Source organism: Mauremys reevesii, linkage group 2 (assembly GCF_016161935.1).
Source record: "Mauremys reevesii isolate NIE-2019 linkage group 2, ASM1616193v1, whole genome shotgun sequence".
Lineage (NCBI taxonomy): Eukaryota > Metazoa > Chordata > Testudines > Geoemydidae > Mauremys > Mauremys reevesii.
Genome location: NC_052624.1, coordinates 198,518,001 through 198,543,397, shown reverse-complemented (window position 1 = coordinate 198,543,397; position 25,397 = coordinate 198,518,001). Strand labels below are relative to the sequence as shown.

At 41.0% G+C, this 25,397-nt stretch overlaps 1 protein-coding gene across 2 annotated transcripts in view; it reads left to right on the top strand.

Annotated features, from left to right (window-relative positions):
* The window catches only part of GNAL (G protein subunit alpha L), a 324,240-nt gene that overhangs the window by 105,653 nt on the left and 193,190 nt on the right, over positions 1-25,397 (top strand). The window contains exon 1 of one of the 2 annotated variants that reach the window (XM_039526668.1): positions 23,610-24,569. The exons of the other annotated variant lie outside the window; for it this stretch is intronic. The gene's annotated coding sequence lies outside the window, so the exon portion shown is untranslated. Of the gene's footprint in view, positions 1-23,609; positions 24,570-25,397 lie in introns of those variants that run through there. 2 annotated transcript variants of the gene reach the window in all.

The following is a 25,397-nucleotide window of genomic DNA, read 5'->3' as shown; positions in this document are numbered from 1 at the left end:
TGAAAATTGCTTTTCTCCTGAAGATCTGTGTGCTCAAGGAAGTTTGATCGGAATTCTTTTTTCCAGGATCTAAGAATGCTTTGTAAATACTGGAAAAAAATAAGAAAAATGCTGTAGTTATTATCATAGAAATGTAGGACTGGAAGGGACTTTGATAGGTTCCCTAATCCAGTCCCCTGAATTGAGGCAGGACTAAGTATTTTCTAGACCATCCCTGACAGATATTTGTCTAACCTATTCCTAAAATCCTCCAACATCAGAGATTCCACCACTTCTCTAGGTAATTTCGTTCAGGGCTTAACTATCCTTACAGTTAGGAAGATTATCCTAATGTCTAACCTAAATCTCCGTTGCTGCAATTTAAGCCCATTATTTGTCCTGTCCTCAGTGGTTAAGGAGAACAATTTATCACCCCTCACTTTATAACAACCTTTTATGTACTTGAAGACTCTTATCATGTCCCGCCTCAGCTTCTCTTTTCCAGATTAAATAAACCTAATTTTTTTCAATCTTTCCTCATAGGTCATGTTTTCTAGGCCTTTAATCATTTTTGTTGCTCTCCTCTGGACATTCTCCAGTTTGTCCACATCTTTTCCAAAGTATGGTGCCCAGAAATAGGTCCGGTACTCTAGCTGAGGCCTTACCAGGACTGAATAGAATGGAAAAATTGCTTTTCGTGTCTTGCTTACAACACTTATGTTCAATACTGAAGATTTGTTGACTTTTGGATGTAGAATAGTGATTTCAGTGTTTGAAATTTTGTATTTTTCACTGTAATGTCCAAGGAGATTTACACCCTGGATTATATGAGTGAGCTATTTATTTGATTCCTATGAAGACATGGAGGGAGGGGCAAACTGTGTTTAGAGGCCACATGCTATAATCTCTATATTAAAAATAAATATTTAATTTAGATTAGGGTTATTTGCTTCATAACCAAAAAAATACAGTTTTATAATTTGAGTTCAATTGTGGCTGTATAGACTGATTATTTTGTTGTTAGTTGGTTGTTACTTGGGTTTTCTGCCACAGATAAATTAGGCATAGTGGCTGATTTTTTCATTTGTCTTAGTTTTTCGATGCCAAACTTGATGCTTTAAAGAGGTCTGATTTTCACCTGGGCATGCATAGATTTAGAAATCCAGAACCACAGTAGCTTTTGGAAAATTTAGCCCATTGTTACTGGTTTTCAGGGTCATATTTTGGGTACAACTGAAGTTGTACATATTTGTTAGAACATAAGAACATAAGAATGGCCATACTGGGTCATACCAAAGGTCCATCCAACCCAGTATCCTGTCTACCAACAGTGACCAATGCCAGGTGTCCCAGAGGGAGTCAGCCTAACAGGTAATGATCAAGTGATCTCTCTCCTGTCATCCGTCTCCACCCTCTGACAAACAGCGGCTAGGGACGCCATTCCTTACCCATCCTTGCTAATAGCCATTAATGGACTTAACCTCCATGAATGTATCTAGTTCTCTTTTAAACCCTATTATAGTCCTAGCCTTCACAACCTCCTCAGGCAAGGAGTTCCACAGGTTGATTGTGCGCTGTGTGAAGAACTTCCTTTTATTTGTTTTAAACCTGCTGCCCATTAATTTCATTTGGTGGCCCCTAGTTCTTATATTATGGGAACAAGTAAATAACTTTTCCTTATTCACTTCCTCCACACCACTCATGATTTTATATACCTCTGTCATATCTCCCCTTAGTCTCCTCTTTTCCAAGTTGAAAAGTCCTAGCCTCTTTAATCTCCACATATGGGACCTGTTCCAAACCCCTAATCATTTTAGTTGCCCTTCTCTGAACCTTTTCTAATGCCAATATATCTTTTTTGAGATGAGGAGACCACATTTGTATGCAGTATTCAAGATGTGGGTGTACCATGGATTTATATAAGGGCAATAAGATATTCTACATCTTATTCTCTATTCCTTTTTGGATGATTCCTAACATCCTGTTTGCTTTTTTGACTGCTGCTGCGCACTCCATGGATGTCTTCAGAGAACTATCCACGATGACTCCAAGATCTCTTTCCTAATTAGTTGTAGCTAAATTAGTCCCCATCACATTGTATGTATAGTTGGGGTTATTTTTTCCAATGTGCATTACTTTACATTTATCCACATTAAATTTTCTTTGTCATTTTGTTGCCCAAACACTTTGTTTTGTGAGATCTTTTTGAAGTTCTTCACTGTCTGCTTTGCTCTTAACTATCTTGAGCAGTTTAGTATCGTCTGCAAATTTTGCCACCTCACTGTTTACCCCTTTCTCCAAATCATTTATGAATAAGTTGAATGGGATTGGTCCTATGATTTACCCTTGGGGAATATCACTAGTTACCCCTCTCCATTCTGAAAATTTACCATTTATTCCTACCCTTTGTTTCCTGTCTTTTAACCAGTTCTCAATCCATGAAAGAATCTTCCCTCTTATCCCATGCAACTTAATTTACATAAGAGCCTTTGGTGAGGGACCTTGTCAAAGGCTTTCTGGAAATCTAAGTACACTATGTCCACTGGATCTCCCCATCCACATGTTTGCTGACCTCTTCAAAGAACTCTAAGAGATTATTTCCCTTTACAGAAACCATGTTGACTTTTGCCCAACAATTTATGTTCTTCTATGTGTCTGACAATTTTATTCTTTACTATTGTTTCAACTAATTTGCCCGGTACTGACATTAGACTTACCGATCTTCAATTGCCAGGATCACCTCTAGAGCCCTTTTTAAATATTGGCGTTATATTAGCCATCTTCCAGTCATTGAGTACAGAAGCTAATTTAAAGGACAGGTTACAAATCATAGTTAATAGTTCCACAATTTCACATTTGAGTTCTTTCAGAATGCTTGGGTGAATGCCATCTGGTCCCAGTGACTTGTTACTGTTAAGTTTATCAGTTTAATTCCAAAACCTCCTCTAGTGACACTTCAGTCTGTGACAATTCCTCAGATTTGTCACCTACAAAGGATGGCTCAGGTTTGGGAATCTTCCTAACATCCTCAGCCGTGAAGACTGAAGCAAAGAATTCATTTAGTTTCTCTGCAATTACTTTATCATCTTTAAGTGCTCCTTTTGTATCTAGATCGTCCAGGGGCACCACTGGTTGTTTAGCAGGCTTCCTGCTTCTGATGTACTTAAAAAACATTTTATTACCTTTTTTTCCCTTCTCCTCTCCCCAATTACTGCAATGGATACTTTTAAACAGTTTTAGCCAGTGATTTGCAAGTCATCACCAGTTATTTTCATTGGCTTTAGTTTCCCCAGTGATCCCTATATTATATGATTTGTATTACAGTAGCATGGTATGCTCTACTTAGGATCAGAGCCTCATTTTTCTGGGTGCTGTACAAGCATACAATATATAATATTCGATGCTTCAAATACCTTACAAACTCAGATATCTTTACAATATTTTGTTTGCCACCTATTGTTTGTTTGCCACCAGCTGGTTCACCATAGATCAATAAGAAAGGTTGCCCTACAACAACAACAAAAGGAAGTGGTTATTTTCTGGGCTGCTATTCCATAGCAACAAAAAGAAAAGCATTCAAGTAATGTTTCTTCCTTTCTGACATAAATGGTGACTTATCTTGAAGACTCATTTTTCATCTTTATCTTTTTAATTTCTTATGTAAAATTTCATCCCTTTATTATTTCTGTGTTCATGTACAATATAAATAACAACAACAGGTTGATAAATATTCACTCAAATATGGCATGGCTGCACAAACAAAACAAAAAACAGACTAATCTTAAAGTGCTTCCTTACAGCTTTTTACTAAGGAAAAACTGAGCCTTAAAATTCTAAGGAGTGGCTATAGTAAAAAGTCAAATCTGAAACAAAATTGAGGCTTTACAAAAGCAAAATAGAAGACTACTGTCTGTGAAACCCAGAACACCACAGCGTAGAGGGGGGAAAAAATACTGGTAAAGTAAGTCTGTACTTGGAAATGAATAATATTTTAAATCTGTTATATAGGGTTCTCACTGGGGGGAAAAGGAAAGTTAAAATGGTTGTGTGCTGCTCACTTTTTTGTCTTAAGCAAGGGCAATAAGATAACTACTTTAGCAAATTATACAAATTAGCTTTTACCTATAACTTTATATTGTATACAACATGAGCTAAATCGTGCTTCCACTGATGTGAATATAATAAAATAGTTTTGAGTAATTTTCTAAAATGTTAGAAAGTATCTGCATATAAGCAATTAAGATAAATTGTTTATTCGCTTGAATGCTGATAGTGTGGTGACTACCATGCAGAAGAGACATGCTGTGGTTTACAATTTAAGGCCCCAGTCCTGACCCCTATGCCTGTTGTGGACCCCATTGAAGTGGATGGTGCTCTCTGTGTACTCAGAGTAGCAGCCGTGTTAGTCTGTATCCGCAAAAAGAACAGGAGTACTTGTAGCACCTTAAAGACTAACAAATTTATTGTAGCATGAGCTTTCGTGAGCTACAGCTCACTTCTTCGGATGCATAGAATGGAACACACAGACAGGAGATATTTATACATACAGAGAACATGAAAAGGTGGAAGTATGCATAACAACAGGAAAAGTCTAATCAATTGAGATGAGCTCTTATCAGCAGGAGGAAAAAAAACTTTTTGAAGTGATAATTAAGATGGCCAATAGAAGGTGTGAGGAGAACTTAACATAGGGAAATAGTTTCAATTAGTGTAATGACCCAACCATTCCCAGTCTTTGTTTAGGCCAGAGTTAATTGTATCTAATTTGCATATTAACTGAGTTCAGCAGTTTCTCTTTGGAGTCTGTTTTTGAAGTTTTTTTGTTGCAAAATTGCCACCCTTCAAGTCTGTCACTGAGTGGTTAGAGAGGTTGAAGTGTTCTCCCACTGGTTTTTGAATGTTATGATTCCTGATGTCAGATTTGTGTCCATTTATTCTTTTGCGTAGAGACTGTCCGGTTTGGCCAATGTACATGGCAGAGGGGCATTGCTGGCACATGATTGCATATATCACGTTGGTAGATGTGCAGGTGTACGAGCCCCTGATGGTGTGTCTGATGTGATTAGGTCCTATGATGGTGTCACTTGAATGGATATGTGGACAGAGCTGGCATCGGGCTTTGTTGCAAGGATAGGTTCCTGGGTTAGTGTTTATGTTGTATGGTGTGCGGTTGCTGGTGAGTATTTGCTTCAGGTTGGGAGGCTGTCTGTAAGCGAGGACTGGCCTGTCTCCCAAGATCTGTGAGAGTGAGGGATCATCTTTAAGGATAGGTTGTAGATCTTTGATGATGCGCTGGAGAGGTTTTAGTTGGGGGCTGTAGGTGATGGCTAGTGGCGTTCTGTTATTTTCTTTTTTAGGCCTGTCCTGTAGTAGGTGACTTCTGGGTACTCTTCTGGCTCTGTCAATCTGTTTTTTCACTTCAGCAGGTGGGTATTGTAGTTTTAGGAATGCTTGATAGAGATCTTGTAGGTGTTTATCTCTGTCTGAGGGATTGGAGCAAATACGGTTGTATCTTAGAGCTTGGCTGTAGACAATAGATCGTGTGGTGTGTCCGGGATGGAAGCTGGAGGCATGTAAGTAAGTATAGCGGTCAGTGGGTTTCCGGTATAGGGTAGTATTTATGTGACCATCGCTTATTAGTACAGTAGTGTCTAGGAAATGGACCACTTGTGTGGATTGGTCTAGGCTGAGGTTGATGGTGGGATGGAAATTGTTAAAATCACGGTGGAATTCCTCGAGGGCTTCTTTTCCATGAGTCCAGATGATGAAGATGTCATCAATGTAGCGCAAGTAGAGTAGGGGCATTAGGGAACGAGAGCTAAGGAAGCGTTGTTCTAAGTCAGCCATAAAGATGTTGGCATACTGAGGGGCCATGTGGGTACCCATAGCAGTGCCACTGACTTGAAGATATATATTGTCCCCAAAAGTGAAAAGGTTGTGGGTGAGGACAAAGTCACAAAGTTCAGCCACCAGGTTAGCTGTGATATTATCGGGGATACTGTTCCTGATGGCTTGTAGTCCATCTTTGTGTGGAATGTTGGTGTAGAGGACTTCCACATCCATAGTGGCTAGAATGGTGTTTTCTGGAAGATCACCGATGGATTGTAGTTTCTAAACTAAATTTGTTAGTCTTTAAGGTGCCACAAGTACTCCTGTTCTTTCTGTGTACTCAGGTTCTCTGCCCAACATGAATCTTGATACAGGATTGGGGTTTGAGACGTACAATAGACAACAGTTCAGACACTAAGTACCAAGTGAATAGCAGATGGAACCGTCACATAGTAATTCAGCAGCATTTTTGTTTGGTTTTGTTTTTTAAATAGTAGTGGTACCTTTTCAGTACATAACACTGAAAAGCTTTGTGAAAGAAGTGCATTGAAAAAGATTTGAAAGAGTTATAAAGCCTCAGAAATGAGGCAAAAAGGATGATTTACGACCTCATTCCATCATTAAATGCATTGGACAATGGGACAGAATAACACAATTAAGTGGAAAAAAACTGGGAGGTGTTCAAAAATGTGTACATTTAAGGAAGAATAAATTATCGGGGAAAATGAGGTATTAAGAAGGAGAGAGACAGCACAGTGAAATAAAAAATGAAAACTTTTTTCCATAAAAAACCCCAGGTAGGTAGAGAGGGGGAGTTGCTTTTTATTCCAAAATATCTTTTTACATTGTCTATCAGTAGTATTTCCAAGGCACCTATCCCATTGATATTTAAGTGCGTGCAAAATGTAACAGTAGTAGCAGAGGCCTGGTCTACACTACGCGATTAAACCGGTTTTAGGAGCGTTAAACCGATTTAACGCCACACCCGTCCACACTAAGAGGCCCTTTATATCGATATAAAGGCCGCTTTAAACCGGTTTCTGTACTCCTCCCCAACGAGAGGAGTAGCGCTAATATCAGTATTACCATATCGGATTAGGGTTAGTGTGGCCGCAAATCAACGGTATTGGCCTCCGGGCGGTATCCCACAGTGCACCACTGACCGCTCTTGTCAGCAATCAGAACTCGGATGCAGTGGCCAGGTAGACAGGAAAAGCCCCACGAACTTTTGAATATCATTTCCTGTTTGCCCAGCGTGGAGCTCCGATCAGCACGGGTGGCGATGCAGTCCGAAATCAAAATCCAAAAAGAGCTCCAGCATGGACCGTACGGATGTGATCGCTGTATGGGCAGGCAAATCTGTTCTATCAGAGCTCCGTTACAGAAGACGAAATTCCAAAGCATTTTTAAAAAATCTTCAGACAGAGGCCACAGCAGGGACTCAGCACACTGCTGCGTGACAAACGTAACGGAAAGCCAAAGAATCAAATGGACGCTCATGGAGGGAGGGAGGGGGGACTGAGGACTCAAGCTATCCCACAGTTCCTGCAGTCTCCGAAAAGTATTTGCATTCTTGGCTGAGCTCCCAATGCCTGTAGTGTCAAACACATTGTCCGTGGTGGTTCAGGGCATAGCTCGTCAATTTACCCCCCTCACCCACCCCCCAGAAGTAAAAGGGAAAAAAATCCTCTCTTGACTCTTTTAAATGTAACCCTATGTTTATTGAATGCTGCTGATAGACGCAATGCTGCAGCAGTCAACGGCAGCATCCTCGCCCCCCCCATGGGTGGCTGATGGTACAATATGGCTGATATCCATCGTCATCATCAGCCTTGTGGCAGATGGTGCAGTACAAAAGGACTGGTATCTGTCCTCATCATCAGCCCGTGAGTGCTCCTGGCTGGCCTCCGGTGAGGTCGGCTGGGGGCGCCTGGGTAAAAAACTCTTGATCATTCCCAGTAGATGGTACAGTACGGCTGGTAACCATCTTCATCATAGCAACAGGGGGCTGAGCTCCATCAGCCCCCGCCCTTCATGTGTAAAGAAAAGATTCTGTTCTGCCTGGACCATCATAGCAGCGGGATGCTGGGCTCCTCTCCCCCACACTGCTTAATGTCCTGTCTGGACTATCATAGCAGCTGGAGGCTGCCTTCCCCTCATATCTCACTAACAAGTCACTGTTTCTTATTCCTGCATTCTTTATTACTTCATCACACAAATGGGGGACACTGCAATGGTAGCCCAGGAAGGCTGGGGGAGGAGGGAATCAACAGGTGGGGTTGTTGCAGGGGCACCCCCTGTGAATGGCATACAGCTCATCATTTCTGCAGGATCTGACACGGAGTGGCTGTGCTCTCTGGTTCTCTGATACACTGGTTCTCTAGTACACTTGCCCCATATTCTAGGCAGGACTGATTCTATTTTTAGATACCATAAAGGAGGGATTGACTCAGGGAGTCATTCCCATTTTTGTCTTTTGCGCCCCTGGCCGATCTCAGCCAGGGGCACGTATGACAGCAGCAGATGGTGCAGCACAAAAGGACTGGTAACCGTCATCTCATTGCCAATTTACAATGGCATGGTAGATGGTACAGAACGGCTGATAACCATCTCTGCTATCATGCAAAAGCAAATGAATGCTGCTGTGTAGCGCTGCTGAATCGCCTCTGTCAGCGGCATCTAGTACACATACGGTGACAGTGACAAGAAGCAAAACAGGCTCCATGGTTGCCATGCTATGGCGTCTGCCAGGGCAATCCAGGGAAAAAGGGCACGAAATGATTGTCTGCCGTTGCTTCCCCAGAGGAAGAAATGACTGACGACATTTACCCAGAACCACCCGCAACAATGATTTTTGCCCCGTCAGGCACTGGGATCTCAACCCAGAATTCCAAGGGGCGGGGGAGGCTGCGGGAACTATGGGATAGCTACGGAATAGCTACCCACAGTGCAACGCTCCAGAAATCGATGCTAGCCTCGGACCGTGGACGCACACCACGGAATTAATGTGCTTAGTGTGGCCGCGTGCACTCGATTTTATACAATCTGTTTTACTAAACCGGTTTATGTAAATTCGGAATAATCCCGTAGTGTAGACATACCCAGAGTTTATAATAGAAATGTTTCTTATCCTATCTCAATGAATAGAGAGAAGTATTTTTATGTGTTTGGGGATTTTCAGTACTAGTGAGTGTCTCTTCTGGGTGAAAGTTTTGTTGAAAATTGTGACTTACCTTTGGACCTGTAGAGACAAGGTGGATGAGGAAATATCTTTTATTGGACCAACTTCTGTTGGTGAGAGACGCCAGCTTTCGAGCCACAAAGAGCTGTTCTACAGGTCTTTGGACCTCTACACAGTTAGACTTAGGGTCATTATGCTTTAATAGTGTCATTCCTGTCTTGCTTTGGCAATGGAATACTCTTTCCTTAAAAGATTATTTTTTTGTATCCAACAGCCACTGCAGTAAGTCACATAAGTACTTGATCAGTCAATCTGTCCTTACCTTGACTAGCTAGTATGCTAGCATTTTTAGATTTGATCTGATTTTTCCAGATATTTGACTTTTTTCTATGAAGTCCTGTATTCTTCTTTAAACAGAGCAACATTTATATTGTGCAGTGAGATTTTGCTATTTTTTGTTGAGAGTCCCTCTATCTCATCCTGGAAGGGAAGTTCCAGACAAACAGCTAGCGTTATGATTCCCCCCAGTGGAAATAAGGAAATAAGGTGGTCCTGCTTTGAGCAGGGGGTTGGACTAGATAACCTCCTGAGGTCTCTTCCAATCCTAATCTTCTGTGATTCTATGAAATAATAGAAAGGTGTTAACCTAGGAAGTAGACAACACTCAGCTCTCTCCCTCCCACCCACCCATTTTCTTTGCCTCTTGACGTTGGAAACTTGGAGTATTCCCCTCAGCCATCTCCTAAACTCTACTCCAGAAACAAAAAATAAGGGCTGTACAAAAAAGCCTCATAATAATGACATGGGCAACCACCTATCTAATGACAATCAACAGAGCAGGGCATAGGCACTAACTCTGTGGGTGCTCAGGGCTGGAGCACCTACGGGGTAAAAAATGGTGCTCAGCACCCACCGGCAGCCACACTGATCAGTGTCTACACCTCCCGTTTGCTGGGATCAGCAGCATGCAGGAGAAGCCGGGGAGAAGGGGTCAGAGCAAGGGCAGGTCATGCTCGAGGTAGGGAAGAGGCAGGGTGGGGGTGGGGCCTTCAGGAAAGGGATGGAGGAGGGCGAGACCTGGGACCGAGCAGGGGCAAGCACCTCCTGAAGAATTGACAAAGTTGGTGCCTCTGGAGCAAGGGAAACTGACTTTGTCTCAGACTTTGCATTCCCCTTGCCTCCTTACTCTTGGAGTTTAAGTTCTTGTTTTTTGTTTTTTAAGGAAGGCCTAAAATGATAGAGAGAAAGGCTTTTGTAATAAAAATATCAAACACTGTCCTGTATATGTTCTGTATATGGAAAGGGGGATCTGAGATAGAACCCAGTCAGCAAAGAGGCTGACTCTGGGCACAAACACTAAAATGGGAGTGAAGTCTCACCCTGTAGCATGATGATTCTGATTGGCAGTTTCCCCTGTGCCTATCTTTTACTTTCCAAAATAACCAAGAATAAGGCTCAGAATAAATGAATTTAGATTTACTACCATATAGTGTTTGTGGTTTGCACTACTGTATTTCCTGCTACTGCAAAGTATTCTTACGTTCCCATTTCACAAAACATTGTGAGGATTGGTTATTAGCCATTAAGAGCCTACTCCTCCTCACCATAACTTGTGTGAAATTGTCATTGACATTAATGAGAGTTTTTCATAATGCAATCCAGATTTAGTCCTTAGTAGACAAAATGTTATATGCTGCTGTGCATAGTACATTTTTCATTTAATTCTTAAAATGTTTTGTGTTTATATTTGAGATTAAAATTACTCCATTTATGGATAATGTAAATCCAGAAATGTTTATGTGTGGTCAGATTCCAAGCAAAGACTAACAAGTCTGATGATAGATTAAGTCCGCCCAGTGATGGTGGTAAAGCAACTATTTAGAGTATTACGGAATACAGTATTTACATTATTTTGGTACTCTGGAATGCTAATGGAGTAGTTTAGGTCTATTTATATTTACTTTAAGGTTGAGCAACCCTAATAATTCTGGAAAACTACTATGCGTGTCGAAGTCAAGAGTACTGTAAATTAGATCTTTTCCTCTTTAATTTTGCTAAAGTGATTTATCTAATAGATGAATATTGGTGTATTGTACACTTTAAAAATATTGTTCTTTAAAATGTAATAGGGTTGTTTAAAAAACAGAACTCTACAATCAGTGTGTTTTAAATCTGCAGTTGGATTTACATGCCTGTCAACATCTGGACTTTTTGACTGGTAAACTAAGCCTTCAAAAACTCTTCCGTGGAAGATATGGAGAAGAAAATGTATTGTATACATTCAGAAAATTCATGGCAACAAAATACTGTCCATAGCCAGTGCAAAATAGAATATCCTGCAAATTGTATATAAGTGCACTGGAGCAGACTTAAGTAGAAAAAAGATATTTCTATTCTCTCTCTGTAGAAGGGAAACAGTAAAATGTGGTACTTCTGAAAAAAATTACCACAAACGTTGTCAATATTTGTTAATGTGTTTGGGACTGTGCAGTACACAGAAGACAATGGAGAGCTGAGCATCTAAAAGACAGACACATAGGAGATAGATGGGATGCACTTCAAAATCTAGATATTGGCATGAGTGGTGATTTCCTTTTCTCCTTCACTTTTTTGTAGAAGGACTTACAGAGAATGTTACAGACAGAAAAGCTGATGTCATGAAAAACTGCAACAGGGGAGGGCAGCATGGTAAAATGAATGTGGGATGGTGGGAGAAGGTGAACAGTGTAGTGAGAGTAGAATCAGTGGAATAGTAGACAGGACAAGTAGTGAAGGATTTATAGAAAATGCTGATGTAACCTGAGGATATATTAGAAAGAGACTTCAGACATAGTGTTCCATAACATCATAAAATAGGAAATAATATTTTCACAAAAGAAGCTTTCTGTGACATACCACAGAGCAACCCTCTTCCTAGGCTGGTGGTTTACCCCTTTCATCTAAACTCCCATAATGAAGATGTTAGATACAGCAGTCTTAAAACACAACATAAAACTTATTGTACGGCATTTTAGCTGCTTATCCAGAAGATGGGTCAGCTAACATTGCTATCACTTAGATAAAGGGGGCGGGGTGGGGGGGAATTAACAATGAAGGCAAACTTTTTCTGATTGACAAAACTGCATGGGAAGGGGCAGGCAGTGGGAACATCTAAGGCCCCTGTTTTCAAAGTCATTATGTACCAAATACACACTCTGATATAGGATAATTTTAATGGAGGAGGCAATGCAAAATCAATTGCAAAACAAAATATAGCTGCTAAACTTGGTTATGGAGCATGAAAGACACAGCTTTCTTATGTCCCTGTTTACAACAACTTCACTCTTCAGAAATTTACCACTTTTGGAATGAATCTCAGTTGCATAGTAAATGAGGCTGTTTGTAGGATTGCTGCCTTATATCCTATGGAAGTTGGAAGACAGAGCAAACAAGACAGTGGGCTACAGAAAGAGAGAGGATGGTCTTGTGCATAAGTCAGGTGAATGCTACTGAGGAGAACTTAGTTCTATCTGTGCTTCTGTCACTGAGTTCTTATTTAGATGCTGAGCAAGTGACTTAAACCAAAATGTTAGCAAGTAGCAACTAATTGCATGTTCCACATTTTCTGGGTAGTTAGCCTGAGATACCAGTCAGTGGTCTGATATGCAGAAGTGTTGCACACTCACAACTGAAGTCAATGGGAGCTATGGCGGCTCAGCACCTCTCACAAAAAGGCAGCATGGTTTGGAAGAATGAGCACAGTATTTGGAAGTCAGGAGGTCCGGAGTTCTAATTCTGGCAGTGCCGCTGATTTCACTGGGTGGCCTCCTTCAAGTTTTCAAAAACAGAACTCTACAATCAGTGTGTTTTAAATCTGCAGTTGGATTTACATGCCTGTCAACATCTGGACTTTTTGACTGGTAAACTAAGCCTTCAAAAACTCTTCCGTGGAAGATATGGAGAAGAAAATGTATTGTATACATTCAGAAAATTCATGGCAACAAAATACTGTCCATAGCCAGTGCAAAATAGAATATCCTGCAAATTGTATATAAGTGCACTGGAGCAGACTTAAGTAGAAAAAAGATATTTCTATTCTCTCTCTGTAGAAGGGAAACAGTAAAATGTGGTACTTCTGAAAAAAATTACCACAAACGTTGTCAATATTTGTTAATGTGTTTGGGACTGTGCAGTACACAGAAGACAATGGAGAGCTGAGCATCTAAAAGACAGACACATAGGAGATAGATGGGATGCACTTCAAAATCTAGATATTGGCATGAGTGGTGATTTCCTTTTCTCCTTCACTTTTTTGTAGAAGGACTTACAGAGAATGTTACAGACAGAAAAGCTGATGTCATGAAAAACTGCAACAGGGGAGGGCAGCATGGTAAAATGAATGTGGGATGGTGGGAGAAGGTGAACAGTGTAGTGAGAGTAGAATCAGTGGAATAGTAGACAGGACAAGTAGTGAAGGATTTATAGAAAATGCTGATGTAACCTGAGGATATATTAGAAAGAGACTTCAGACATAGTGTTCCATAACATCATAAAATAGGAAATAATATTTTCACAAAAGAAGCTTTCTGTGACATACCACAGAGCAACCCTCTTCCTAGGCTGGTGGTTTACCCCTTTCATCTAAACTCCCATAATGAAGATGTTAGATACAGCAGTCTTAAAACACAACATAAAACTTATTGTACGGCATTTTAGCTGCTTATCCAGAAGATGGGTCAGCTAACATTGCTATCACTTAGATAAAGGGGGCGGGGTGGGGGGGAATTAACAATGAAGGCAAACTTTTTCTGATTGACAAAACTGCATGGGAAGGGGCAGGCAGTGGGAACATCTAAGGCCCCTGTTTTCAAAGTCATTATGTACCAAATACACACTCTGATATAGGATAATTTTAATGGAGGAGGCAATGCAAAATCAATTGCAAAACAAAATATAGCTGCTAAACTTGGTTATGGAGCATGAAAGACACAGCTTTCTTATGTCCCTGTTTACACCAACTTCACTCTTCAGAAATTTACCACTTTTGGAATGAATCTCAGTTGCATAGTAAATGAGGCTGTTTGTAGGATCGCTGCCTTATATCCTATGGAAGTTGGAAGACAGAGCAAACAAGACAGTGGACTACAGAAAGAGAGAGGATGGTCTTGTGCATAAGTCAGGTGAATGCTACTGAGGAGAACTTAGTTCTATCTGTGCTTCTGTCACTGAGTTCTTATTTAGATGCTGAGCAAGTGACTTAAACCAAAATGTTAGCAAGTAGCAACTAATTGCATGTTCCACATTTTCTGGGTAGTTAGCCTGAGATACCAGTCAGTGGTCTGATATGCAGAAGTGTTGCACACTCACAACTGAAGTCAATGGGAGCTATGGCGGCTCAGCACCTCTCACAAAAGGCAGCATGGTTTGGAAGAATGAGCACAGTATTTGGGAGTCAGGAGGTCCGGAGTTCTAATTCTGGCAGTGCCGCTGATTTCACTGGGTGGCCTCCTTCAAGTTTTCAAAAACAGAACTCTACAATCAGTGTGTTTTAAATCTGCAGTTGGATTTACATGCCTGTCAACATCTGGACTTTTTGACTGGTAAACTAAGCCTTCAAAAACTCTTCCGTGGAAGATATGGAGAAGAAAATGTATTGTATACATTCAGAAAATTCATGGCAACAAAATACTGTCCATAGCCAGTGCAAAATAGAATATCCTGCAAATTGTATATAAGTGCACTGGAGCAGACTTAAGTAGAAAAAAGATATTTCTATTCTCTCTCTGTAGAAGGAAACAGTAAAATGTGGTACTTCTGAAAAAAATTACCACAAACGTTGTCAATATTTGTTAATGTGTTTGGGACTGTGCAGTACACAGAAGACAATGGAGAGCTGAGCATCTAAAAGACAGACACATAGGAGATAGATGGGATGCACTTCAAAATCTAGATATTGGCATGAGTGGTGATTTCCTTTTCTCCTTCACTTTTTTGTAGAAGGACTTACAGAGAATGTTACAGACAGAAAAGCTGATGTCATGAAAAACTGCAACAGGAGGGCAGCATGGTAAAATGAATGTGGGATGGTGGGAGAAGGTGAACAGTGTAGTGAGAGTAGAATCAGTGGAATAGTAGACAGGACAAGTAGTGAAGGATTTATAGAAAATGCTGATGTAACCTGAGGATATATTAGAAAGAGACTTCAGACATAGTGTTCCATAACATCATAAAATAGGAAATAATATTTTCACAAAAGAAGCTTTCTGTGACATACCACAGAGCAACCCTCTTCCTAGGCTGGTGGTTTACCCCTTTCATCTAAACTCCCATAATGAAGATGTTAGATACAGCAGTCTTAAAACACAACATAAAACTTATTGTACGGCATTTTAGCTGCTTATCCAGAAGATGGGTCAGCTAACATTGCTATCACTTAGATAAAGGGGGCGGGGTGGGGGGGAATTAACAATGAAGGCAAACTTTTTCTGATTGACAAAACTGCATGGGAAGGGGCAGGCAGTGGGAACATCTAAGGCCCCTGTTTTCAAAGTCATTATGTACCAAATACACACTCTGATATAGGATAATTTTAATGGAGGAGGCAATGCAAAATCAATTGCAAAACAAAATATAGCTGCTAAACTTGGTTATGGAGCATGAAAGACACAGCTTTCTTATGTCCCTGTTTACACCAACTTCACTCTTCAGAAATTTACCACTTTTGGAATGAATCTCAGTTGCATAGTAAATGAGGCTGTTTGTAGGATCGCTGCCTTATATCCTATGGAAGTTGGAAGACAGAGCAAACAAGACAGTGGACTACAGAAAGAGAGAGGATGGTCTTGTGCATAGGTCAGGTGAATGCTACTGAGGAGAACTTAGTTCTATCTGTGCTTCTGTCACTGAGTTCTTATTTAGATGCTGAGCAAGTGACTTAAACCAAAATGTTAGCAAGTAGCAACTAATTGCATGTTCCACATTTTCTGGGTAGTTAGCCTGAGACACCAGTCAGTGGTCTGATATGCAGAAGTGTTGCACACTCACAACTGAAGTCAATGGGAGCTATGGCGGCTCAGCACCTCTCACAAAAAGGCAGCATGGTTTGGAAGAATGAGCACAGTATTTGGGAGTCAGGAGGTCCGGAGTTCTAATTCTGGCAGTGCTGCTGATTTCACTGGGTGGCCTCCTTCAAGTTTCATTGAGGCTATCTGTAGTGAATATATATATGCATTAATGTTTGTGAGGCACTCAGGTATTATGGCAATGAGTCTTCTTAAAAAAAGACCATATAAGGAAATGAAAAATTCTGTATTAATCACAGGTTTTGCATGGTATATATTAAATAAGGCAGAAGACAATAACTGAACGATAAGGATAAAAATATTGAATAGCTGCCTCATTCCCTGAGCACTGTTCATTCTGTGCACTGAATGAGGCAGAAGTCCTGCGGAAAAAATATGTAACCCTGTAATTAAAAAGCATATGATAATGTATATGTACAAGGGGGCTGAATTAATTTTGAACATGCAATCTTAAATTCTGGCATTTGCTAATTTTAGAATGCTTGACTTTCCAGACTCAATAATAATCTTTTAACATAGCTTTGGATTTTTCATATATAATTTACAAAAGAAAGTAAAGAGCATTTCCTAAAACGCCAAATGTCCTATAGCACTGAATATCAAAAGAACTAAAAAAAAAAAAAAAAAAAGTGTGTGTGTGTGTGTGTGTGTGTGTGGTGGGGGGGAATACAAAGTGAAGTGTAACTTTGTTTAATGGAAGAACAGACAGAACATCGTTATTTGTATTCTAGTGATATGCATCTTCACAGGTTTGTGTCTCTGGTAAATGTTTTGCAGGTCTAACAGATTCATAGAGGCCTTTCCCTAGAGATGTATGGACAACGTTCTGAGCAGTCTAAAGTTTAATAACAGAGTCTCTAGCCAAAAGTTATGGGTTTTTTTTATTAAAATCAAGTGTTCTCAATTAAAGTGCATATATGGAGAATTGGATAAAAGCCTACAATAATTGTAACTCATCTAATGATTCTTTACTAGAAACTTATGATCTGATCTTTATTAGTGGTAATAAATGGGCTGATAGCACTGCTGACAATCCAGTGCATTTTATTACAGTAGTTTTCATACCTTTACAACAGCATCAGAAATGTAGCTTCTTAAGTTCTGCATGTCATAAAAAAAAAAATCTTCTGGTGGGTCCTTAATTAATGAAAGCACAATCCTGTCAGTGTGTTTAATTATGTTGATAGCATAGTGCTAATGCTGATCCCAAGCAGAAACAGCTGCTAATAGGTAGATTTCAGGGACTTTCAATGTTCCTGTATCAAATCCCTGTTTACAGGTATTTATAAATCAGATATAAAAATTAACCATCAACTGAATATTGTCATACAGGGTTCACTTTGCAATTTTCTGCATGTCTTTTAGAGTCCCTCTCAAGATTTAAGTTTTTAACAAACTTTCAAAGGCCTTGCAAAGGCCACATAATTAGATGGTCCCAGCTTAAAAATGGGTGAAGTCATGGGCATAGATTGGAGCAGGCTTGGGGGGATGTTGCCCCCCCCCAAACAGCAAGCCTCGGGCAGGCGCAGAATTTGTCCTCCCACCCATGTGTGGCCTCATTGGCCTGGCTGGAGCTCCATCATCCCCCTACTCCCCAAATATAGAAGTCAAACACGCCTAAGGGTGAAGTTATGAATCTAGGTGTGGAAATTGTATGCCATTTTGATTCTGCTTTTCTAGATTCAGTTGAAATTTATGATTGCTACCTATACAAATCTATAGGAAAATTTGCCAAATTCTACAGGATCCATTCCCATATTGTGGTATAGCTCAGTGGTTTGGGCATTGGCCTGCTAAACCTAGGGTTGTGAGTTCAATCCTTGAGGGGGACATCTAGGGATCTGGGGCAAAAATCTGTCTGGGGATGGGTCCTGCTTTGAAGAGGGGGTTGGATTAGATGACCTTCTGAGGTCCCTTCCAACCCTGACAGTCTATGATAAGCTTTTCAAAAATGCACATAATTTTTAAAAAAATAAACTCCCCAAAGTGCATATGAAACACTGATTGTTTAGTAAATTATTTGTGTGTTTAGGGGGTATATCTTTTTAAAGTGACTTTTTTACAAAACTGAATCCCCATTTCCCCTATCTTTCATTTCTCCCCTATAACTTGCTTTCTTCTGGAGTCTTCTACTCACCTGAGAATGATTCTGATGTAATGCCCTTGGGACAATCATTCCAGATAGTTTGATCAGGACTTTGGAATAACCAAAAAATATCTTCATAGACGATCCAGCCTATGTTTTAAAGATAGCTCAGAATGTGCTGGCACAAAACTTTGGGAGTATATTGAGTGCTGTGATAGTCATACAACACAGATATAATGAAAAAAGCTTCATAGTTTTGTACCGTATTAACAAAACTCTTTTGGATAGATTAAAACTTAAATATTTCCCTGTTTCTGAGACTTCTGTGGAGACCCCAAAAAAGAGTGGTAAAAATGCTTGGTAAAACACTGCATTTGCATTTGCATCTTTAAAATGTGTAACTTAATTCCCGTAAAATGTCCTTTTCTGCTATTCTAATCATGCTGTATTGGCTGAATGTTTTTATTGAAATAGTCATCAGCTGAAGAAACATCATCAATTTGAATGCGGTCAGTTAAAAAAAATCATGTGCTATATAAGTCCCTGAGTCCCCTTGCCAATTGTTGTCATTTTGCAGTTGTACTTTCCGGTTATTGGGGTTTTTTTTTTGTTTGTTTGTTTGTTTTTTAAATTCTCTCCATTATTGTGTGAAAGACCCACACAGTCAGGAAACTAACTGTATGGGGAAAAGAATAACTGTCTGTGCAGACCACTATCATATGTACAAAGTAAACAGAAATGTTTATTTATTTATTATTATTTTTTTACAATATTGCCAACCCTAAGCATTCAAAATTATGAATCAGGACCCCCAAAATAATGACATCTTGAATGATAAATACTGGACTCTCACTATTTACCTTCCAGTTTCTAATGTGCCAGGTGTTTCCAGGTTTTTCTTCACAACCATGAGGGGCTAGAAACTTACTTTTATTATTCATTTATTTTAAATGAAAGCTGCAATTCTGAGTCACTGGCTTCTAAAAATGTGGTTTTAAGGAAAACACCAAATAGTGTGAAACTTGTGATAAAATCACAAGAGTCAGCAACACCGTACCAATGCCCCCTCTCCCCCAACACACACTTCTTAGAGCAATAACATACTTCTTAAACAGTTAGTTGGGCCTCGTCTACACTTAGAAAGCTTAGGTCAACAGAGCTATGATGCTTGGCGGTGTAAAAAACCCATATTCCTGAGCACCACAGCTATGCCAACCTAACCTTCGGTGTAGATGCAGTGAGGTTAAAAGAAGAATGCTTCCCTCGACCTAGGTACCTTCGCCTGGGGTATCACTGTAGTCTATGCCTGCACTACTGGGTTACAGAGTTATAGCACCTGTAGCGTAGAAGTGCTATAATTAATTATAATTATAATTATTATAATAATTATAAATATAATAATTATATTGTAAGCTTTTTAGGGCAGGGACTATTTTTGTTATTTGTGTACAGTGCTTGTACAATGAAAGCCCAATCCTTGAATGGGTCGAAAGCTTATGCTCAAATTTGTTAGTCTCTAAGGTGCCACAAGTACTCCTGTTCTTTTTGCGGATGCAGACTAACATGGCTGCTACTCTGATATGTTGTTGTAATCCTAAATAATAATTTTAAAAAGCCAATATCCATCCCATCTAATAAAACTAAATATTGGCCTGGCCTGACTTGGCAGCTAAAGGGGCTGCCAGGCCAATTTTCATGCAGGATATTGTAAATGTATTTACACGACATAGTGTCAATCCCTCTAGTGTAAACCAGCCCTTAGTGACAAGGCTGTCGACACAGCCTTGTCACTAAAAGCTGTGTGGTGTAGACAAGCCCCCTGGGCATGTCTGTCTATGTGGTGGGGATATTCAGGAAAGTTAAGGCAAATCAGCTAAAGGTGTAAAGTCAGTGCATACAAGTTAAAGCATGTTAAACTCTGTGTGAATGCTCTCATTCAGGAGTAAAGGGGCTTTAATTTGCCTCAAGAGGATTAAGTTACAGTTAACAAAGACTACTTTACTCCTGAATGGGAGCATCCCTGTGGCAATTTAATGTGCTTTAATTAATGCATATTGACTTCAAACCTTTAATTGATTTGCCTTAACTTTCCTGAGTATTCTTATGTAGACATGGCCTACCACAGCAGAATTATTTGGGCAGAACCGGCCTTTGTATTTTGAGGCACCTTTTTGTTAACTTCCCACTCCACCAAACATACTAGATCCCTATTTATCACACAATGCACAAAGCTAGTATAAACATTTTGAGAAGGATAGTGAGATCCTCTTCAAGAAATATCACATATGCAATTTTGGTTCATTTTACATAAAAATGAAAATGCAGAGGGAAATTCTTGTCCCTATAAGCCTCTTATTCCAGCTGTAGAGCTTTCATTCCTTTTGGTTATTGCTCTTTTTTACTTACTGTTTTAACCATCCAGAAATATACTAGGCCTCTCAGAAAACCCAATTAATGGTCACTGTCCTGAGAGCATAAAACTTAAATTGCACATGTCTCTCAATGAGTAATGGTCATAAATAGATGCATGAGATGAGGAGAAGGTAAGATAAAGACGAAAATATCATATAGTTATTCAAGGCCCTGATCTTGTATTTGGATCTGCTAGCACAGATCCAGTTTTCGACCAGAATGCCCAGTCAAAAAGGGACCCTGGCAGTTCTGATCAGCACCACTGACCGGGCCGTTAAAAATCTGGTCAGCAGTGCTGTAGTGCTAAAGCAGGCTAGTCCCTACCTGTCTTGGCACCGTGCTACGCCCCAGAAGCGGCCAGCTGGTCCAAGGCCTAAAGGGGGGGAGGGGCACAGAGCTGTGTGCACTCCCCCCCCCCAGCCCAAGCACTGGCTCTGTACTTCCATTGGCTGGGAACGCAAGCCAATGGGAGCTGTGGGGGAGGGAGTGTTTGTGGGTGAGAGCAGTGCACAGAGCCTCCTGCCCCCACCTAGGAGCCAGACTGCTGGCTGCTTCCGGGGTGCAGCGTGGAGCCAGGACAGGCAGGGAGCCTGCCTTAGCTCCACAGCACTGCTGACCAAGATAAGCTCATGCCCGAATCCCAACCTCCTGCCCCAGCCTTGAGCCCCACCCAAACCCGGAACCCCCTCCTGCACCCCAAACCCTTCATCCCTGGCCCCACCTCAGAGCCCACACCCCCAGCCCAGAGCCCATACCCCCTTCTGCACCCCAAGCCCCTGCCTCAACCTGAAGCCCCCTCCTGCACCCCAACTCCCTGTCCCAGCCCAGAGTTCCCTCCTGCACCCATAACCCCTCATTTCTGGCCCCACCCTGCAGCCCACACCCCCAGTTAGAGCCCTCCCACACCCCTGCCCCAGCCCAGTAAAAGTGAGTGAGGGTGGGGGAGAGCGAGACACCGAGGGAGGGGAAACGTAGTGAGGACAGGGCAATGGGTGGGGCCTTGGGGAAGGGGTGGGGCTAGTGGGGCTAATCGCACAAAACCAAAGTTGGAAACCCTCATCTGCAGTAGTGAGTCCTGATGCAAGATCAGGGCCTGAGGCAAATACACAACTTTGTAACTGTAATTGTTGAAGTCAGCTGATATTGACATCTGTCATGTGATGGATATTAAATTTGTGTATACCTGACTCATATCTAGTCAGTCCAGAAAATAAAGACAATTCTGTTCCCAACATTCCTGTGTGTCACACAGGCATTACATCACTATGCAGTCATTCAAAAATGTATAGAATACCTTGATCCATGCAAGAGAGAGGCACATTTTCTTTACAAAAATTAGTGGCCAAGTGAGACCACTGGCCATTGTTACAGACCTTCGCATTAAAGCCGGTCTATGAATTTGAACAGGTAGTACATGGTGGAATAATTAGAAACTGAGTATCTGAAAAGTAGGTATTTGCCAGGCTCGTGAAAACTGTAATTCCCAAATGAAAGTGTTAGCAAGCAGTAAAATAACTGAAGTGCATCTATTTTAAATGTAGACCTTTTATTTTTTTCTTTTACCTTGGTAAACAAATCAGAGACGAGATGTGTTTGCAAAAAATACGGAGGCAATCCTAGCACATCACAAATCTGTCCAACACAGGGACTGTGGTGTCAGACGTGTGGTAAAGGCAACCTGGAGTGCTGGTTAATGGTGAGTTCAATAGAACCCCCCCATTTAAATTCAGGTCCTGGCCCACTATCAATGGGTTGTAAACTTATGTACAGTTGCCATACTATAATCTGTCTTTATAGAAAAATACCTTCAGTTAAATAAAAGAAGTAACAAGCTGTGAACTCCCTTCTCTACAAGAAATCTAAATTCAACCCCTGTAGTGCTTGAGGCATGGGGATAGACATTTCCCCTGGACTTTCTTCAGCAGAGCTAGATGAGGGCCAACCTGCCTGAGTGGAAGAGAAGTCTTGCTGCTCAGTAGGACAGGTATCAGTCACATTGCACATATGCCCTTCACTGGATGCCTTATAACTGAGGTAACCAGAAGACATCGGGTCTGCTACACAGTTTCCTGGATTCCAGTTCCTGATTCCCACATGGCTCTTGCCACTTCCCCAGGGGCCAATCTGCCTACTGCTTTTCTCTGCAAATCTTTCCCTCTTCCTCCTGGCTACACTTGCTCTGCAGTCTCCACCCTTGTGAATCCTCTCCTTATGCTCCTTGTTATCCTTCAGTATTAATCTGGAGGCCTTGGATGGAGAGATGAGTGTGCTGTTGAGGACTTCAGAGGGTGGGGCAAAAAGACAGAAGTGAGACATGTTATTGCCAAGGGGAGTCCTGATGATTGATGCTGGGGGAAGGAGTAGGGCACAGAAAGGGGGACATGTAAATTGAGTCATGGAGGTGAAGGGAAGGGAAGCCCATTCATGAATGGTTATACCCTTGTGCCCTCTCCAAGCTGTCCACTTAAATGAAATTGCTATTTATCCAGTGATTTTAAACAGATTTAAACTTCACATTGGCCATATAAATGCAAATTTAATCTTCACTCAGTTTTTCTTACTCATCCCCTTTCTTTTTTTCTTTTAGACGGGAAAACAAAATGCAGACCCCCTCTTTATTAATGTATTGTCAAGGTAACACATTTAAACACAGGAAGATAAAAAGCTATTTTTTTCAGAACTCACTTTTCCACATGGCATATGCTTAATTTAGGTCTGTATTTAACAGTCTTGTCATCAAAAATATTATATGCCAGGTGGTCAGATTAATATTATTATGAGAGCCTTAACTTTTTAGTTCCTGAATTGTATGTCTTTTTAAAGCTGTAACTGTAGCATAATTGCATTGACAGTTTTTTGTGGTTTCATTTTTGCATTAAGATGTGGCTGATGCCTACATTGGTTAATGGGAGCAGTTCTACCGAATAATTTTCTCTCAGCGAAGAGATCACCTTTTCTTGAGTACCTACCCAGGGTTAGAGTGTTCTTCCCCGTCAGTCCCCTGTTTGTAGGGGGATTAAGAACAATATATACAGCTGAGAGTTCAATGAATTTGAGTGCGTGTGTGTGTTTGAAGTTGGTAGGTGCATTAGGAGTTCAGCTGAGAGGTGTGAGTGATTCCTCTCTGCACAGCGTCCCTCGGATGGCGCAATGCCTGCGTTGGAGGATAGTGGCAGTGCTGAGAGAGAGTTTGGTGAAAGTGAAGGCGTCTTTGCAGGCAGGAAGAGCCTGCCCTCTGTTTGCTCCACTCCGGCTTGAGTTTTTATTTATATCCTTTTTTAATTCTTGCTCTTTCTACGAAGTCAGATTGAAATCCACAGCGGTGACTATGCGAAGGAAGGCTGCTCTGGCTGCCAGGAATCGGCAGCTTTTAGAACCACCTGAAGTTTGGAGAAAAAGCAGCCGCAGTACAAGCTGCCGGGGCTACGTTACGCCCGCCCTGGGAGGAGGGAGGAGGAGCCCGAGAGCACTAACCTGGGCCATCTGCGTGTGATTTCTCTATTAATCCTCACCATTTCTTCTTGTTTATAGACACTTTCTCCCTTTCAAAATGCAAGCGGAATGGGAGTGAAAAAGTGTGCTTTGAGGGGGCTGGTTCTTGTTCTCTCGCGGAGAGAAGCAATGCTCTCTCTCTAACACACACACACACACACACAGCGTCCATCTGAGTGTGTGTGTCTCAAACGCATATGCTTCCTTCTCAGGAGAAATAGGATATAGAGTAGGGAGAGAGTGTGCCTGAGAGAGGGGGACAGCAGGAAATAAATTAGTTTCTCTCTCTTCACTTGAAGGGTGTGTACTGTTTCCTGGTTTCACAGTGAGGCAAACCGAGTTTGTCCACAGCACAGAGGGAGAAGTTGAATTATGATTGCACTCACACAAACATGTATGTCAGTGCATAGATTGAATGTGTAAGTGTCTTTAAAAAAGACTTGTGTTTAAAAAAAACAAAACACAACACATTGTGATCCCATCTCAGGAGGACCAGGCTCTAGAAGGGCATGGACAGGGGGAGTAGGAGGTATCTCTCTTCTCTTGTATGGGGTTTAGCATTATCCTTGTGAGTGTTTTGTTCTAGTGTCTATTTCTTGGTCTGATATGGAGGCATTGCTGAAATTGGGCAGTCTAAAGAAAGAGATTGAATTATAATTAGATTACTTTCAAAGAATAGGTTTATTTCTGTGTGTGCATGTGTGTCAAAGTTGTGATCTGTCTCCAAAACAATAGGAGACAGGGTATATTTACTTCTACTTGTAGGGTTCTGTAGTTTGACTGTGACTAGAGAGGCAGTACTGAGTTTGTGCAGAGAAAGAGACTGGATTATAATTGCAGTCAAACATTATTCTATTCTTTCTGTGCACAGGTTTCATATGTGTGTGTTATTCCCAAAGTGATCTCTTTTCAAGAGGAAGCGATCAGGGAGGGCCATAGGGTTGGGGAAGGACAGAAAGGAAATAAGGAACACTCTCCCCTTTGGAAAAAGGTAAAAGCTGGATCTGCCTGGATCCTGACTATTTTTGGCAGAGTCTTCTGTGTCATCAAAATAGAGAGCAAGTCTTCCTGATGAGTGCCCCCAAATAATTCCAGACACCAATACATACTGGAACTAGGGGTATTGTAAAACCCCAGATTTGGCAACTAGATCCAGACAACTTTTGGCCCCAAATTCTGATGCCTAATAGAGAACAAGTCTAGTTACTCCTATTGCACCAAAAAAAGCCTGGATCCTGGCACATAATACATAAATGTCACAAAAACCCAGTTCTGGCACATGGATCCTTCCAAATCCATACAGGTTTTGGTCTTCACTCCAAAATTCCATGGCATTAATAGAGAACAGGTATTGTTA